The sequence below is a fragment of the Anomaloglossus baeobatrachus genome, chromosome 6, assembly GCF_048569485.1.
Source record: "Anomaloglossus baeobatrachus isolate aAnoBae1 chromosome 6, aAnoBae1.hap1, whole genome shotgun sequence".
In the NCBI taxonomy this organism is placed as follows: Eukaryota; Metazoa; Chordata; class Amphibia; order Anura; family Aromobatidae; genus Anomaloglossus; species Anomaloglossus baeobatrachus.
In genome coordinates, this window is record NC_134358.1 from 356,251,930 (window position 1) to 356,266,323 (window position 14,394).

At 46.1% G+C, this 14,394-nt stretch overlaps 1 protein-coding gene across 7 annotated transcripts in view; it reads left to right on the top strand.

Annotated features, from left to right (window-relative positions):
• Positions 1-14,394, top strand: part of BRD9 (bromodomain containing 9) — a 326,359-nt gene that overhangs the window by 197,378 nt on the left and 114,587 nt on the right. The window lies entirely within an intron of this gene.

Here is a 14,394-nt window from a genome sequence, read left to right on the forward strand (position 1 = left end):
TTGAGTTGGAATATTAGAGGGTTATCAGATAGGTCTAGGAGAGCGGCAATAATTAAATATGTTCAAGACCAGAACCCGTCAGTAATATGTCTACTAGAAACGCATCTAACAAAGGAGACAACACATGTTTTAAATAGGAGATGGGTGCAGAAGGCCTATCACTCCACCTTTTCCAACTATGCAAGGGGTGTATCACTGCTGATCCATAACTCTGTGCAATATGAAGAGATAGAAGTGTATGTGGATAAAGAGGGACAGTGTGTGGCCGTCAAGTGTAAAATATTTGGCAGACTCATGTGTATAGCTGCAATATATATACCACCTCCATATAAGTGCACCAAACTAAGGGAGATAAGGGAGTTCTCTGAGAAGGGGGGAGTAATCCCTTTTTTACTGGTGGGGGACTTCAATAATGTGATAGACCTGTACTGGGATAGGAGTAGTAGACCTCCAGGTATTCAGGATAGTTGTATGACTTCGTTTGGCACTCTTATTGGGGAACTTGGAATGGTGGATGCCTGGCGAGTGAGGAATGGGAGGGTATCCTGCTTCTCTTGTTATTCGGCTTCACATAACACTCTGTCCCGCATTGACATGGCTCTAGCTAGTGATCTGATGGATGCAATGATAAGTGACGTGCAATATCTGACAAGAGTGATTTCAGATCATAGCCCAATTCTAGTGTCCATACGACGGGGAACCCTGACAGGGGGAAGGAGGGGAGAGTGGAAGCTTCATCCAGCATGGATCCGTCATATTAATATGGGGAATATAGAACGGGATCTTGGGGATTTCTTTATCCACAACGAGGGTAGCACTGGTCCGCTGGTGGTATGGGATGCGATGAAGGCATACCTCAGGGGACTCCTGTTCAGGGATATCTGTAAACGTAAAACACAGACGAGGCAGGATGAGAAAGATAGGCTGGAGGCCTTAGATAAGGCAGAGCTGGAAGCAATCCGGAGTACTACTACGGACGCGAAGCAAAATCTTAGGCAGGCGCATGAACAGGTTAATAAGATGCTTTTGGAGAAGGCGGTAAGGAAGCAGGCATTCCAAAAATTGCATTTTTATGAGGAGGGGGAAAAAGTTGGTCATCTATTATCGGTCACAGCTGCAGCTCAAAGGAGTAGTTAATTTGTGCATGGTATGGACACGGTGGAGGGGACACAGGTCACTGAGGTTGAGGCGATCCTTGAGGTCTTTAAAGATTTCTATCGCACGCTATATTCTTCTAGCGGAGAGATGAGGGTGGAAGAGGTGGACTCATTTCTTGAGCGAGGTGAGCTTCCTGTGTTGTCTGTGGTGGATAGAGATAAACTGGAGTCACCTATTACTATTGATGAACTGGAGGACGCTCTGCATGGCATGAGCAGTGACAAGGCACCGGGAGCAGACGGGCTACCAGTTGAAATTTATAAACAGTTAGAAGAAATCCTATTACCCAAACTATTGAAAGTCTTTGAGGTGGCGGAGGGGGAAGGTGTATTGCCTGAATCTATGAGAGAAGCAATAATAGTAGTAATTCCTAAGGAGGATAAAAATCCGAGGCTTCCAGACTCTTATAGACCCATCTCGTTATTAACAGCGGACGTGAAGCTTCTGGCTAAGGTGTTGTCAGCCGGTTTGACTGGAGTTATATCTAACCTAATATGGACCTATATGGACCAATCAGGGTTCATGGCCAATAGGTCGACAGCTGCTAAGTGCTAATATCAGGAGATTGTACCTTTAATCTACAGTTGCCGCCTGACAACCCTGGCCGGAGGGTGATCGCTTCGTTAGATGCCCAGAAAGCGTTCGATAGTGTTGAGTGGGGGTATCTGTGGAAAGTGTTGCAGCATATGGGTTTTGGCCCACGGTTTGTAAAGTGGGTGCAGCTGTTGTATAATAGGCCTACTGCTAAAGTTAGAGTTAACGGTATGACCTCCTCAGCGTTTGAGTTGCACCGGGGAACGAGACAGGGCTGCCCACTATCGCCGCTCCTATTTGCTATTGCAATAGAGCCTCTGGCGGCGGCCATTAGGAAAACAAAGGAGATCCATGGATTTAAGTATGGGCATTTAGAGGAGAAAATAGCTCTTTATGCTGACGATTTATTACTTTTCTTGGGGGATCCATCAGCCTCATTGGATCATGCCATGCAGATAATAGAGAAATTTGGAGAAGTTTCGGGACTGACCATTAATTGGTCTAAATCGAGCCTCTTTAAGGTGGATGGGGAAGTAGCCTGGACAAATGAGGATACTGGGGCTAACAAATTGAAGAATGTGGACGAATTTAAATATCTAGGTATCCATATATCTCTGCCAGTAGAAAAATACATACAGGTGAACTTATGGCCGCTCCTTAAAAAATTGAGAACCAAGGTGGATGCCTGGAACAAGCTACATTTGTCAGTTGTTGGAAGGGTTAATTTACTAAAGATGGTAGTAATGCCTAAACTCCTATACATACTGCACAATGCCCCTGTTTGTATTTCAAGGAAAAGATTTAAAGGGATAAACTCGCTGTTTAGGGACCTGGTGTGGGGTAAAAAGCAGCCTAGGGTGCGATTAGAGACTTTACAAAGGCCGAAGGATGAGGGGGGTCTAGCAATCCCAAATCTGGAATTGTATTATATAGCGGCGCAATGTCAACACCTCAGGGGTTGGTCTGATCGAGAGAAAGATGGGGGCATTAAAGAAGTACTGGAATACATAGTGGGTAGAAGTCCATTGGTAATGGGACTAGAGGATGGTGCGGTGGGGCTCCTGGGTAGAACATCTCCTACAATGGCACTTATAAATAAGACCTGGGATAGGCTGAAAAGGGTGAGAGGGGTGACCCGGTTAACCAAGTTTACACCTATCTGGGATAACAGTAATCTCCCGGAGATTCAGAAAATGGGGAATATTGAGGAGTGGAGACGCAAGGGTGTAATATACATGCATCAGATATTGGACGGAGGAATTGTGAAATCGTTCCCGCAGTTACAGAGTGAGTTTCAGTTACCGGCGTCCGGCTGGCTCCACTACAGACAATTAAAACATGCGATTGCAGCCCAAGCGGCTAAACAAAGTGTAGCCATACAGACTGACCTGGTACTGGAGTATGTGTGTAAGGGCGGAGGAAGCACTAAAGGGATCATTTCTGGCACGTATAAAGATATACTACATACCTTTCTGTTAGAATACCCAATTAAAACTAAATCTAAATGGGAGGAGGAAGTTGGGCCGATAACGGAGGAGGTGTGGGAGAGTATCCTGGCGTATGTCCCTAAACTTTCCATGAGCGAACCGGCCAGACTGTCTCACCTATACGTGATTCACCGGGTATATAGGTCTCCCTTACTGATGTTTAAAATGGGGTTGAAAAGGAATTCGGAGTGTCCAAGGTGTCAGGGATCTGACGCAGGTATTTTTCACATGATGTGGTCTTGTCCGAGACTGGTCTCCTTTTGGACTAAGGTTATCCACAAGATAGGAAGAACATATGGGTGTGTTCTCCCCAGGGAACCAGTGATCTGCCTATTGGGATATGTTGAGGAGCTTGGGGTGGAAAATACTATGAAAATTGTCATTGCTAGGCTGCTGTATGCGGCAAGAAAGCTAATCGCCAGGTCCTGGATTAAAAAAGACCCCCCGACCAGGGGAGAGTACATTAAAAGGGTGAAGTGTATTCTTCAGCTGGAACGGGGAGTGTATGAAAGAAGGGGGAATGTTAAAATGTTTGAGAAGCTCTGGTCTCCTTGTCTGCAATGCGGATAGGACGAGTGATGGACCAGTAAACTGATATGGGACGGGGATAGCCGTCTGAGACCTCTGATGTGTATGTTTTGTTTTATTTGTGTTACTAGTTGTTCCTCCTGCACAACGGGATGGTTCTATACTACAGTTGAAGGGTATTATAAGTGTGTACTATATGGGATGTAGTATCGGGGAGAAGTGTTGCTGCCGGGGTGGGGGAGGGGGGCGGGAGGGGGAGTTAAAGGGGTAATAGATGTGATAAATTTAATTTGGATGCCGATTTGTTATTCTGTTGTATGTACTCTGTTTTAATAAAAAAGTATCTGATTTAAAAAAAAAGAAAGTTCCGGGCACAAGATGGCGCTGTGGGACCAGAGAGACCCAGAAAAAGGACAGCGGCAGGTGAGTATAATATAGGGGGTTTACATTTAAAGGGAACCAATCACCAGGATTTTCATATATAAGCTAAAGCCAGTGCTATACTGGCACTATCAGGCTGATTCTATACATACCTGTAGTGGTCAGCTCGGATGTTTAGGCTTTCAAATCCAAAAAAGTAAACTTTAAAAAATCATCAGCTTCTTGAGTGACAATTGCAACATAGCAGATAATATCTGGGTGGGTATTCGTATGGATTCCTGCTCCCTGCCTGTTGTTCCTCCCTCTCTCTGTTCTCTATGGTAAGTATTATACAAACTATTCACTTTGTTGAAGGACCTGTGTGAGATCATACCCATGTGACCAAGAGGGGCGGGGCCTCAGCCAACAAAGCTGGATACAAGGTCACATGGGTATGACTTCACACAGGTCCTTCAACAAAGTGAATCGTTTGTATCAAATTGGGAATAATTAACAATATGTCCTGATTGGATGTAGTTTTTTTGAAATGTCTATAAAATGGTTGTATATGTGTATGCATTTATGCTACGACTAAGAGCTACTGCAGCTCGAAATGCGTCAGCAATGCTTTTATTGTTAATAAAAGCTGCAGAAAATATCCCTTTGGTGTGAACAGTCCTCTTTGTTCTATATTCTTGTTGGATGCCGGATACTTGGGAGTTAATTATATTAGTCTGTGTTACCTGGAAGTTGACCCAGAGATCTTTGTCCGAGCACCACACCTTATCCTGCAGGATGCTGAATGAACTTTTGGATCTGGTGAGCTGATTAACTATTTTCTTATAGACTATATATAGACTCAGCCTGATAGTGCCAGTATAGCACTGCCTTCAGGTTATATACGAAAATCCTGGTGATTGGTTCCCTTTAAAGCCCCACTCCAGCGCTTTAAAAATAAACGCTGGAGTGGTGCCTTAAGCGGCTTTGTTTTCGATACCTCTGGTTATTTGGCTTTAACCCCTTCACGACCGCGGGCCGTAAAATTACGTCCTATTTTAACGTGACTTAACGACCAGGGACGTAATTTTACGGCCTAAACTTCATTTTATTGCCGTGGCCATAGCAACGGCTTTCAAATGATGTCCCCTGCTGTTTCTTACAGCAGGGGACCTTTGCTTGACCCCAGGGGGGGTGGCATCGCCACCCCCTATCGACGATCGATGTGATTGGCTGTTCAAATCTGAACCGCCAACCACATCGATCGCACTAATTTCGGCAAAAATAATGCCCGAATTAGTGCGATCCTGTGAGATCCAGCTATGAGATGCCGCAGCTGCTGCAGCATATCATAGGTGGACCTCAAACATGCCGCCCCCAGCCCCTGCAGCACTGATTGGAGCGATCGTGCTATGACGCGCAATCGCTCCAATCAGTGTGCAGTGGGGCGGTCTGATCTGCCGGTGGCCGCCCTCCCCAGGCCTGTGCTGCTCTGGGGACCCTCCCCCAACATGGCTGCAGCGTGGAGTGGCTGGTACTTTTGGTACCACGCCACCGCTGCTGCCGCCGCAGACGCCGCCTCTGCTGTCACCGCGCCAGCTCCAAAGGTAAGTATTGCGCTCCGGCGATGGCCCCTGCGCGCTCCCGTGAAGGCCCCTGCGCGCTCCCGTGAAGGCCCCTGCCCGTGCCCCCCCCCGATCTGCCCACCTACGCCCCGATCTGCCCCCCTACGCCCCGATCTGCCCCCCCCGGCATCCCGATCTGCTACCACCGCTGCTGCTGCAAAGTGAGTACTGTGCTCACTTTGCAGCCCGTGCGCGCTCCCGTGGTGCCCCTGCGCGCTGCCGTGATAGCCCCTGCCGTGCCCCCCCCGCGATCTGCTCCCCCCAACCACCCCCCCCCCCCGACATCCCGATCCGCTCCCCCTGCGATCTGACTGCCTCCCCCATTATTTCTATTCTGCTTCTGCAGCTCCCTCTCCGGTCTCCCCCTCTGCTCTCCCCCCCTCTCCCTCTGCTCTCCCCCCCTCCCCCTCTGCTCTCCCCCTCTGCTCTCCCCCCTCCCCCTCTGCTCTCACCCCCCCCTCTCCCCCTCTGCTCTCCCCCGACGTCCTCTTACCTGTCTTCACCGGCCTGATCACATCTGCGTCCATCGCTGGGTCCTTCCTGGGCATTCTGCTGATCTGCCTGCTGCTCCTGTAAAGCTGTCCATCTCTCTGCCATCTGTTCCTCTGCAGCTCTTCTGGTCAGTGATCCTCCTGCTAGTCCTCTGGGTACTGTGAGTATAACTTTTTTTTTTTTTTCCGTATCCCCTGTCCATTTTTACACCTCATCCGTCCGTGCGTCCCGCCAAGCGCTGATCAGGGATGCAGATAACGGATCGGCATCCCTGCTCAATTTTTGGCGTGACTTTTTTTTCCGTATCCCCGACGCTTTTTGTATCGCATCCGTCCGTGCGTCCCGCCAAGCGCTGATCAGGGATGCAGATAACGGATCGGCATCCATGGTCAATTTTTGGCGTGACTTTTTTTTCCGTATCCCCGACGCTTTTTGTATCGCATCCGTCCGTGCGTCCCGCCGAGCGCTGATTAGGGATGCAGATAACGGATCGGCATCCCTGCTCAATTTTTGGCGTGACTTTTTTCCGTATCCCCGACGCTTTTTGTATCGCGTCCGTCCGTGCGTCCCGCCGAGCGCTGATCAGGGATGCAGATAACGGATCGGCATCCCTGCTCAATTTTTGGCGTGACTTTTTTCCGTATTCGCGACGCTTTTTGTATCGCATCCGTCCGTGCGTCCCGCCGAGCGCAGATCAGGGATGCAGATAACGGATCGGCATCCCTGCTCAATTTTTGGCGTGACTTTTTTTTCCGTATCCCCGACGCTTTTTGTATCGCATCCGTCCGTGCGTCCCGCCGAGCGCTGATTAGGGATGCAGATAACGGATCGGCATCCCTGCTCAATTTTTGGCGTGACTTTTTTCCGTATTTGCGACGCTTTTTGTATCGCATCCGTCCGTGCGTCCCGCCAAGCGCTGATCAGGGATGCACATAACGTATCTGCATCCATGGTCAATTTTTGGCGTGACTTTTTTTTTTTTACGTATCCCCGACGCTTTTTTTTATCGCATCCGACCGTGCGTCCTGCAGCGGCCGATCAGTGCACTGCGTTTGAAAAGTCAAATGGCGCTCCTTCTCTTCTGAGCCCCGCCATGCGCTCAAACAATTACTTTCCACCACATATGAGGTATCTGCGTACTCAGGAGAAAATGCACAATACATTTTATGGTGCATTTTTTCCTGTTACCCTTGTGAAAAAAAAAGCTACCTAGTTGAAGCAACCATTTTGTGGTAAAAAAAAAAAAAAAATTCTTTTCACGGCTCAACGCTATAAACTTCTGTGAAGCCCCCAGGTGTTCAAAGTGCTCACCAAACATCTAGAAAAAATATTTGAGGGCTCTAGTTTCCAAAATGGTGTCACTTGTGGGGGAGCTCCACTGTTTAGGCACCATAGGGGGTCTCCAAACGTGACATGGCGTCCGCTAATGATTCCAACCAATTTTGCTGTCAAATGGCGCTCCTTCTCTTCTTAGCCCCGCCATGCGCCCAAACAATTACTTTCCACCACATATGAGGTATCTGCGTACTCAGGAGAAAATGCACAATACATTTTATGGTGCATTTTTTCCTGATAGCCTTGTGAAAAAAAAAGCTACCTAGTTGAAGCAACCGTTTTGTGGTAAAAAATTTTTTTTTTCTTTTCACGGCTCAACGCTATAAACTTCTGTGAAGCCCCCAGGTGTTCAAAGTGCTCACCAAACATCTAGAAAAATTATTTGAGGGCTCTAGTTTCCAAAATGGTGTCACTTGTGGGGGAGCTCCACTGTTTAGGCACCATAGGGGGTCTCCAAACGTGACATGGTGTCCGCTAATGATTCCAACCAATTTTGCTGTCAAATGGCGCTCCTTCTCTTCTGAGCCCCGCCATGCGCCCAAACAATTACTTTCCACCACATATGAGGTATCTGCGTACTCAGGAGAAAATGCACAATACATTTTATGGTGCATTTTTTCCTGTTACCCTTGTGAAAAAAAAAGCTACCTAGTTGAAGCAACCGTTTTGTGGTAAAAAAAATTTTTTTTCTTTTCACGGCTCAACGCTATAAACTTTTGTGAAGCCCCCAGGGGTTCAAAGTGCTCACCAAACATCTAGAAAAATTATTTGAGGCCTCTAGTTTCCAAAATGGGGTCACTTGTGGGGGAGCTCCATTGTTTAGGCACCTCAGGGGGTCTTCAAACCCGACATGGCGTCCGCTAACAGGTGCAGCTAATTTTGCACTCAAAAATTCAAATGGCGCTCCTTGCCTTCCGAGCACTGCTGTGTGTCCAAACATTTGATTTCCACCACATATGAGGTATCTGCGTACTCAGGAGAAAATGCACAATACATTTTATGGTGCATTTTTTCCTGTTACCCTTGTGAAAAAAAAAGCTACCTAGTTGAAGCAACCGTTTTGTGGTAAAAAAAATTTTTTTTCTTTTCACGGCTCAACGCTATAAACTTTTGTGAAGCCCCCAGGGGTTCAAAGTGCTCACCAAACATCTAGAAAAATTATTTGAGGCCTCTAGTTTCCAAAATGGGGTCACTTGTGGGGGAGCTCCATTGTTTAGGCACCTCAGGGGGTCTTCAAACCCGACATGGCGTCCGCTAACAGGTGCAGCTAATTTTGCACTCAAAAATTCAAATGGCGCTCCTTGCCTTCCGAGCACTGCTGTGTGTCCAAACATTTGATTTCCACCACATATGAGGTATCTGCGTACTCAGGAGAAAATGCACAATACATTTTATGGTGCATTTTTTCCTGTTACCCTTGTGAAAAAAAAAGCTACCTAGTTGAAGCAACCGTTTTGTGGTAAAAAATTTTTTTTTTCTTTTCACGGCTCAACGCTATAAACTTTTGTGAAGCCCCCAGGGGTTCAAAGTGCTCACCAAACATCTAGAAAAATTATTTGAGGCCTCTAGTTTCCAAAATGGGGTCACTTATGGGGGAGCTCCATTGTTTAGGCACCTCAGGGGGTCTTCAAACCCGACATGGCGTCCGCTAATGAGTGCAGCTAATTTTGCGTTCAAAAATTCAAATGGCGCTCCTTCCCTTCCGAGCTCTGCCGTGCGCCCAAACAATTGATTTTTACCACATATGGGGTATCAGCGTACTCAGGAGAACATGCACAATAAATTGTATTGTGTACTTTCTCTTTTCTCCCTTGTAAAAATGAAAATTTTATGGCTAAAGTAACATTTTTGTGTTAAAAAGTAAAATTTTCATTTTTTCCTTCCACATTGCTTTGGTTCCTGTGAAGCACCTAAAGGGTTAATAATCTTATTGGATGTGGTTTTGAGCAGTGTGAGGGGTGTAGTTTTTAGAATGGGGTCACTTTTGGGTATTTTCTGTCACCTCGGCCTCTCAAAGTCACCTCAAATGTAATGTGGTCCCTAAAAAAATTATTTTGTAAATTTTGTTGGAAAAATGAGAATTTGCTGATGACCTTTGACCCCTTCTAACTTCCTAACGGAAAAAAAATTTGTTTCGAAAATTGCGCTGATGTAAAGTAGACATGTGGGAAATGTTATTTAGTAACTATTTTGTGTGACATATCTCTCAGATTTATGGGCATAAATTTTCAAAGTTTGAAATTTGCGAAATTTTCAAAATTTTCGCCAAATTTCCTAAATTTTCACAAATAAACGCAAAAAATATCGGCCTAAATTTACCACTGACATGAAGTACAATATGTCACGAAAAAACAATGTCAGAATCGCCAGGATCCGTTGAAGCGTTCCAGAGTTATAACCTGTCAAAGTGACACTGGTCAGAATTGCAAAAAATGGCCCGGTCATTAGGGTGTTTTAGTGGCCGGGGGTGAAGGGGTTAAAGGAGTTATCCGACATACACTCCAAAAAAAATTGTAAGCTAATCTGCGCTGTATTGTCATATAAATCACTCCTACATTGTTATTTCTTGTTTTCTAACTTTTGTTCCTCTTGAATTCTCCCTTTATTCTCTGCAGCACCTTGTTTACATTCAGCTCCAACAAACATGACAATTTCCTGTATTCTTGGTTGCCAAACCTCAGTCAGAGCTGGCACCACCCAGCCTCAGTGTCCAGAAACGCCCCCTGCCCTCCCTCTGCACATTCAATGGCTGTCAGTATTCTGCCCAGCACCTGACCTCTCAGCATGTGACAGAGCAGAGATCCAGCTTCTCTCATCTGTGACACAGCAACCAGCTCACATCCCATCCACAATGGTAACAGAAAGAGTTGTTACATGTTCCTCACCCCTTATAGATAAATGAATACTGTGTAAGGCTATGTGCGCACGGTGCGTACTAGCCCTGCAGAAATTTCTGCAGCAATCTGAAGAGCACACGTGCGCTTCAAATCGCTGCAGAAAATGTCCGTAGAGAAAAAAAAAGCCGATTCCATGCGCTCTGCCTGCAGCTCCTGCCATAGACAGAGAAGGAGCTGCCGGCAAAGCGCACGGAAGAAGTGACATGTCACTTCTTAGAACGCAGCGCTTCGGGCAGCAGCCGAAGCGCTGCACTCTGAAACGCCACGTGCGCACGGCCCCTGCACAATCTCCCTAGACTGTGCAGGGGACGCAGGACGCATGCAGTTACACTGCGCTACAAAGCGCAGCGTAATTGCATGTATTTACGCAACGTGCGCACATAGCCTAAGGCAGACTATATATAGCACCCAATGTGAGTCTATAGTAGATATATACGCCATGTATGTATGGTACATGTATATACATAGATTCTCCAGGCTTATCCCTCTATGTGTCACTATATGAATTGACACATTGGGCTCCGAATGTGGAGTGTGCAGATTGCATACGAGTGGTCACATGACCATTCATTCTGACTGTCGACAACTGTGTCTGCTGCATGTGATGTGAGGATTCACATATCTACACTGTGTAGCAGCAAGCAAGAAATAGTGCAATAATAATAATAATCATCATCTACAATAAAATATAGTTACTGCAGATTTTTGTGAAAAATCTTGACCACTATTTTTTCCTTGGGCTCCATGATATGTTGGTCATGCTGTCATACATCACAGCATGCCTATGTCACTACTAGCATGATGCAGGTCTGTGAGGTGGCTTTCATTTCCGCACTGTCTCGTTCACCGTCTGTCTCGTTCACCGTCTGTCTCTGTCTGTCTCTAGCTTTCCGTCTCTTTTCTTTCCCTGTCTGTCTCTCTCTATCCGTCTCCCCACTGACATCTTATTACCTCTTATACTAACACTGTCCTTTGTTACTATAGTAACCAATCACAGCTGAGATTAATAAACTGTAGTTCCAGGCTCCATTCACTTTAATGGAGTCATGTTTTTTGGAGAGTAACTGTAAAGCGCAGGGTTAAATTTTCCTTCCTGTGAAACCGTAGTCTACGACGTTCCCTGGGTCACATGGGTCATCTGTGCAAAAAAACGTTATTGTAAATGAGACATACACACACACACACACACACACACACACACACTCCGCTATATATATATATATATATATATATATATATATATTATATATTTATTTATTTAAAATTGAAGGATATATACAGTTGTGTACCGCTCATGGCGGCAGACCACGTTGCTACTAAGGGACCTGTGAGTCAGGGGGCCAGTTCCAGGGCCTGCACTGGACCCTCCTCCGTCCTGTATTGCACGTTCAACTGAACGATAAATGCCAATATAATTGAAAGCAATGATCTGACGGCTCCCTCCTCCATTATTCTCCCTGTGCTTATGAGCTTTGATGTCTCAGTGCAGAGGGCACAATGATGTCACTTCAACGCACCCTCTGCAGACCAGTGCCGAACATTCAGGACACCTGCTGCGAAGATTGGAGCAGCAGGAGAATGGGGAGAGATGAGTAATTTTTTTAATCATTAGGTGGGGCAGCCATTATACTGTTTTGATCTGTGTAGGGGCCAAAATATAGTTTGCTGGGCTGTATGAGGGGGACATTATAGTATTTGGATGTCTATGTGAAGCGCATTATACTGTGTGTGAGCCGTTATAAAATGTGGTGGGTTGTGTCGGGGCTATCATACTGTGTTGATGAAACTGTACTTTGTGGGTTGTTGAAAATGGAGGTTCATGAAACTTTGCGTCATCTTTTCACAGTAGCTACTGAAAAAACTCGTTCTATCAGTCAGTGTAGGGGTAAACAGCCCTCTTTTCAGAGTATCAGAGGCTATTGTTTGGCAGAACCAGGCCCTTGATTCCGGATGTGTGATCCGGATCAGGCACTTGTGAAATTAAAAATTAATAGTAAAGTAAAAAAAAAAGAAGAAAGCGCTTCATACTGACCGAGGCTCCGTTGCAGCTGTACACTGCTCCCGTGGCTTCTCCTTCACTTGCTGGGCCGCTAATTACTGCTCATTCATATGCACTGCTTTCCCCGTCCTCCAGCTGTCTTGTCTCCTGTGATTGGTTGCAGTCAGACGCACCCTTAGCGTATGTGACAGCATCTGCCTACAACCAATCACGGGCGCCAAGACGGTTGATGAGCGGGAAAGCAATTCAACTCTGCGGATCATTATTGTGGTATAAAACGCATAAAATTTTTCACTGTGTTTTTCTCCCATATTATGACACCAAGAACAGAAAAAGCATATGGCTACAGTATGCAGCCCCAAGCCGTGCGCTTATCTTGGCTGTGCATCCAAATAAGAGGAACTGCATGCGGCTTTTTTCTTGATTTACAAAAATAATTTAAAAATAAACGAAATTCAGTCCCCCCGAATTTTGGTACCCAGGCATGATAAACCACAAAAGCTGGGGGCTGGTATTGTCAGGCTGGGAAGACCCCTATTTATTGAGCCGCCCCGTGCCTAAAAATAGCAGCCTGCAGCCACTCAGGATTGTCACATCCATTAGATGTGACAATCCCAGCACTTTACCTGGCTCTTCCTGGTTGCTCTGGGGCGGTGGCAATCAGGCTAATATGAAGTTAATCACAGCCCACAGCTGCCTCTAAGCCAGATATTAATCGTCAGGGTCTATGGGACACCCCCCCTTCCTTAGTAATCTGTAAGTGACAGTAAATAAACACATACACCAAGAAAAAACAGTTTTTTGTAATTAAATACATCACCCTCATAAGCCTCTTGATTAGGCTACATTCACAGGACTGCCCTGTTTTTGCGGTCCGCAAAAAAATGGTCATGTTTTTTCACGGATGCAACTGTGTGGCATCCGTTCCGTTCCGTATATGGTCCGTGTGTCATCTGCGTACCTTCCTATTTTTTTCATACTGCAAAAAAACGGAAGCAGCTAGATAGAGGGATAAATAGAGGGATGGATGAATGAATCAAGGGATAGATAGAGGGATAGATAATAGATGAGAAAGACCAATATAATGTCCTACCCCACCGCATATTCTAAGCTGGCACCCTTTAGTGCCTTTCATGTGGCACTAAAGGGTGCTTAGCCTTGTATTTAGCCAATAAATAAATAATTTAAAATAAAATGACGTGAGGTCCCCCCTATCTTTTGTAGCCAGCTAGGGTAAAGCAGACGGCTGCAGCCTGCAGACCACAGCTGGCAGCTTCACCTTGGCTGGTAATCCAAAACAGAGGGCACCCCACGCTGTTATTTAAAATGAAATAAATAATTTAAAACAAAAAAACGTGGGGTCCCCCCCAAATTGCATCACCAGCCAAGGTAAAGCGGACAGCTGTGGTCTGGTATTCTCAGACTAGGGAGGTCCATCATTATTGGACACTCCCCAGCCTAAAAATAGCAGGCTACAGCTGCCCCAGAGGTGGCGCATCCATTGGATGTGCCAATCCTGGCGCTTTGCCCCAACTCATCTCGTTGCCCTGGTGCGTTGGCAAACGGGGTAATATATGGGGTTGATGCCAGATGTGTAATGTCACCTGGCATCAAGCCCTGGGGTTGGTGAGGTCAGGCGTCTATCAGATACCCGACATCACCAACCCAGTCAGTAAGAAATAAAAAATAGACAACAAAAAAAGTTTTATTTGAAAAAACACTCCCCACATTCCCTCTTTCAACAATTTATTGACAAGAACAATCAAATCCGGGTCCGGCGTAATCCAATAAGGGGGTCGCACGGCGATCCATACCATAGTCAATGAGACTCCCAGTCAATGAAGAACAAAATGTTCCCCATTGGCTGGGAGAGCCGTGCAGTGACCTGAGCTAACATCAATAGGTCAGCCCAGGTCACTGCTCTCCTAGCTACAGTACACATCGGGTTAATTACACGATGTGTACTGCAGCTACATGTGCAC